Source organism: Heteronotia binoei, chromosome 4 (genome assembly GCF_032191835.1).
Source record: "Heteronotia binoei isolate CCM8104 ecotype False Entrance Well chromosome 4, APGP_CSIRO_Hbin_v1, whole genome shotgun sequence".
Lineage (NCBI taxonomy): Eukaryota > Metazoa > Chordata > Lepidosauria > Squamata > Gekkonidae > Heteronotia > Heteronotia binoei.
The window spans coordinates 174,526,393-174,531,484 of NC_083226.1; the positions used below are offsets into that span (position 1 = coordinate 174,526,393).

Sequence of the window (5,092 nt, forward strand, 5' to 3'; positions counted from 1 at the left end):
TCGCACCATCCTCAACATCCACTGGAGTGACTTTGTGACCAACACTGAAGTCCTCAAGCGGGCAGAGGTTACCAGCATCGAGGCACTGCTGTTGAAGACGCAGCTGCGCTGGGCAGGGCATATTTCTAGGATGGAAAACCACCGCCTTCCCAAGATTGCCCTGTATGGCGAACTCTCCACCGGCCATCGAAATAGAGGGGCACCAAAGAAGAGGTACAAGGACTCCCTGAAGAAATCCCTTAGCACCTGTCACATCAACCATCACCAGTGGTCTGACCTAGCCTCAGATCGCAAAGCATGGAGGCACACCATCCACCAGGCTGTCTCTTCCTTTGAGAACACACGCATAGCTGGTCTTGAAGACAAAAGGAGATTGAGGAAGAATCGCACTGCTACAGGACCAACGCTAAATCAGACTTTTCCCTGCAGCCGCTGTGGCCGGACCTGCCTGTCCCACATTGGTCTTGTCAGCCACCAGCGAGCCTGCAGCAAACGTGGACTATTGCACCCTTCTTAAATCTTCGTTCGCGAAGCCAAGCCGAGAGAGAGAGAAGCCTCCCTGAGCCACCTGGTGGGAAGGGCGGGATATAAATCTCAGATAAATAAATAAAAAATAAAAATAAAATAGGAAGCCCTAATAGCAGCCGGGCAGCGGCATTCTGCACTAGCTGCAACTTCCGGGTTCGGCACAGGGGCAGCCCCATGTAGAGGGCATTACAGTAGTCCAACCTCGAGGTGACCGTTGCGTGGCTCATCGTTGCCAGATCACTTTCCATCTGGATTTTGCCAGTTCACACATCAAAATCCAGTTGGAAACTGGATTGAAAGTGCATCATTTAGTGTGTATGATCACAGCCTGTGTGGCTCTTTGTAAAGTGCTGGGTTCGGAGACGTTCAACAGCAACAATTCTTTATTAGCGATCACACAACAAAACAACATGGTGAGTCCAGGTCCCCGTTTATATGCATGTACCCGGAACGACCCCCTCTCAAGTCCAGTCCAATCGTGACCGGTTAAAGTTCACGCCACAGTTCTTAATAGGCGGTCCAGTCTAGTTCCTTCCTCGTAAGAGCCCCTTGGCGCAGAGCGGTAAAGCTGCAGTATTGCAGTCGGGGCCCTCTGCTCACGACCTGAGTTCGATCCCAGCGGAAGCTGGTTCAGGTAGCCGGCTCGAGGTTGATTCAGCCTTCCATCCTTCCGAGGTCGGTCAAAGGAGTGCCCAGCTTGCTGGGGGGAAAGCGTAGATGACTGGGGAAGGCAATGGAAAACTAACCCGTCAAAAGTCAGCCGTGAAAATGTTGTGAAAACAATGTCACCCCAGAGTCGAAAACAACTGGTGCTTGCACAGGGGACTACCTTTACCTTTTTAGTCAGGTGACCCACGGTCTCCCACGGTTCACCTGAGCATGCGAGGCAGTGGTGTGTTGTAAATGCAGGGACCAAAATGCAGTACACAACACTCTTGAAGCCCCCACTGCCCCGTCGGCCAGCTTGGAGAAGGCATTTGTCTCTTTACATATGAACATATGAAAATGCCTTATACTGAATCAGACCCTTGATCCATCAAGTCAGTATTGTCTCCTCAGACTGGCAGCAGCTCTCTAGGGTCTCAAGCTGAGGTTTTTCACACCTATTTGCCTGGACCTTTTTTAGTTGGAGATGCCGGGGATTGAACCAGGGACCTTCTGCTTACCAAGCAGATGCTCTACCACTGAGCCACAGCCCCATTCATGGCTCTCCAGGGTCTCAAGATGAGGTTCTTCACGCCTACTTGCCTGGACCCTTTTTAGTTGGAGAACCTGGGACCTTCTGCTTACCAAGCAGATGCTCTACCATTGAGCCACCGTCCATCCCCTGACCAGCAGTGGCTCTCCAGGGTCTCAAACTGAGGTTTTTCACACCTATTTGCCTGGACCCTTTTTAGTTGGAGATGCCGGGGATTGAACCTGGGACCTTCTGCTTCCCAAGCAGATGCTCTACCACTGAGCCACAGCCCCATTCATGGCTCTCCAGGGTCTCAAGCTGAGGTTCTTCATGCCTACTTGCCTGGACCCTTTTTAGTTGGAGAACCTGGGACCTTCTGCTTATCAAGCAGATGCTCTACCACTGAGCCACCGTCTATCCGCTGACCAGTAGTGGCTCTCTAGGGTCTCAAGCTGAGGTTTTTCACACCTATTTACCTGAATCCTTTTTAGTTGGAGATGCTGGGGATTGAACCTGGGACCTTCTGCTTACCAAGCAGATGCTCTATCACTGAGCCACAGCCCCATTCATGGCTCTCCAGGGTCTCCAGCTGAGGTTTTTCACGCCTGCTTGTCTGGACCTTTTTTAGTTGGAGATGCCGGGGATTGAACCTGGGACCTTCTGCTTCCGAAGCAGATGCTCTGCCACTGAGCCACCGTCCTTCCCCCTATCACTTCTCCAAGCCAAGCCTCTCAGCGACTTGGAGAATGCATTTAAAGTTGCTTTTTTTCCACCTCTCCCTCTGTCCTCATCTATTTTCCTTCCCATTCCAAAAAAAGGCTTTATTGGCATAACATTAAGCAAGTTTGGCCATCCCTGACATAGACTTTCCATCTCAACCCAGGATAGCTCTTCTTTGTTCCTCGAGAAACTGATTTTTCGCTGCTTTTTTTTTCGGATGCAAGTTTAATTCTCCCCCTCCCCCACAACGCTCCTGACACAGTAGACCGGCTGCTGTCTCTTCAAGTATTTTAAAAGGGGTAATGATTTTGCTTTCTTCTTCCCCCAGTAGGGAGCCTATTCATCCAGGCAGATATGATTTAAATATAAAGGAGAAGTTTACTGGAATAGAATTTAAGAATATTAAGAAGGGATTTGAGTTCCGAGAGAAAATATTAGCCACGGAGGCGTGGATAAGGATTTCGAAGGAATTTAATTAAAATTTAATCTCCTTTCTAATTAAATTTCCTTTTAATTAAACTTAAAATTAAATTTGCTTTGTTTAATTGGAGGAATTTAAAAAAGTATTACCTTGGAGTGTCAATCAATTATTTTAAATATATATTTAAAAGTTTGCTTCGGTTCACCCAGCTGAGAAGCCGGCGGGGGGGGGGGGGGCGGTCTCGCATTGATTTTTTTTTGGGGAAGGAAGTTTGGAAAGTGTCAGTTCCTTGATTCCGCAGGGCATTGTCTCCCTTCTCTTTCCATCCGACTCGCTCCGTGAAAGAAAATACCTTTTGATTCCACCCTGATCCATTTCTTCTGGGTCACCCGAACTTGCGCGCGAACTGACAGGCGTGTGGGGAGACGATGTGCCATTTGCGTAGGAGTCAGGTCGTGTGGTGCTCCCTCTTGGGCTCACTGCCGATGGACCTCCTGCTGAAGATTAAAATCCACCTCTCTTCCGCCACAGAGGCCTCGGTCCCAACCTTGGCAAAGGCAACAGAAATTCTGGGCCTCTGGATTCCGTTTGCCCCTCCATCTGTTCTCCCAAATCCAGGAGTGTTAAAGTCCTGTTTCTACGGCTTAGGCGTCTCTTTTTCCCTCTCTGCTTTTTCACCTCTTTTAATCGGCTTTCTTTCCTGTATCAGAGTTTGCTGGACTAGAGGTATGAGCGCTCTACCTTCTTTAATGAACACCAAAGGGAATTTAGCTTCCCGCTGCTTCTGCCAGCTGTTTCTTCAGCTTTCAAAACTTTCCAAAACAAAGGACTGATCTAAATGGTAGTTTAGGATAGGCTCCTCAGCTCTGGGTTAAAGCCTGAGAAGGGCAGAGTTTGGGGAGGGGAGGGACTTTAGTGGGGTAAAATGCCATAGAATTTGCATCCCGAAGGGGCCACTTTCTCCAGGTAGGACTGCCAAGTTCCCGGGGCTGAGTGGGAGTTCTCCCACCCTGGAGGATCCTCCCCCAACATTGCTGGCACGATGACATCACTTGGAAGTGATGTCATCGCACCGACGACATCATGCGCCGGGCGCTCTAGGAACGATCGGGAGAACTCTATGGTTTTTCCAGACGCTCTAGCAATTTGGGAGGGAAACTCTATGGCACCATGGAGTATGCCCACCCAAATTGCTAGAGCGTCCGGAGGCCGCGGGGGACTTGGCAACCCTATCTCCAGGTGAATGGATCTCTGTCACCTGGAGGTCGGTTCCAATCCCAAGAAACTCCAACTACCTAGCTTGGAAAGGAAGAGAGCATGGTGCAGGCTGATCACATCAGATCTCAGAAGCTAAACAGGGTCAGTACTTGGATGGGAGACCACCAAGGAAGACTATGTAGAGGAAGGCAACGGCAGATCACTTCTGCTTCTCACTTGCTTTGAAAGCCCTTTGGTAGGGTTGTTATAAGCCTTGGAAGCCCTTTGCTAAGATTGCCATAAGTCTAAGCTAGGTAGGGTCAGTACTTGGATGGGAGCCAACCAAGGAAGACTCTGCAGAGGAAGGAAATGGCCGACCACTTCTGCTTCTCACTTGCCTTGAAAGTCCCTGGCTGGGGTGTGTGTGTAAAGTATTATGCAGTCACAGCTGATTTATAGTGATCAAGGGGCTTTCAAAGCAAGCGAGAAGCAGGAATGATCTTCTGCAAAGCCTTCCTTGGTGGGCTCCCATCTAAGTACTGAACTTGCTTAGTTTTCAAGATCTGACCGGATCCGGCTCTACTATGTCGCTTTCCCTCCCTTGCTCACAAGGGAAGATGAATTCAGATACTAAGGAGCTAGGAAAAATACTCAGATGTGAGCAGGGCTTTTTTTTTAGCAGGAACACACAAGAACACAGTTTTGATTGGCTTGGTGTGAGGGGGTGTGGCCTAATATGCAAATGAGGTCATGCTAGGCTTTTTCTACAAAAGAGTTCTGTGTGAAACAATGGTGGCATCAGGGGATGTGGCCTAATATGCAAATGAGTTCCTGCTGGTCTTTCCCCTACAAAACAAGCCCTGCTTGTAAGGCCATTCCTGAATGTTAAAAATGTTAAAATAGTCCAGTTTTTATACACACACACATATATACACACACACACACATACACACATACATATACACACATATGCATACACATGAACACACATATGCATATATGCAGATACACATATATACACACATACACACACATATGCATACAGATGA

General features: G+C 48.6%; 1 non-coding gene across 1 annotated transcript; it reads right to left on the reverse strand.

The window, feature by feature from the left end:
- Positions 1-2,334: 2,334 nt before the first annotated feature.
- Positions 2,335-2,401, reverse strand: TRNAP-CGG (transfer RNA proline (anticodon CGG)). Its single transcript has one exon. It is a non-coding gene; the product is annotated as a tRNA-Pro (tRNA).
- Between the last annotated feature and the right edge of the window lie 2,691 nt (positions 2,402-5,092).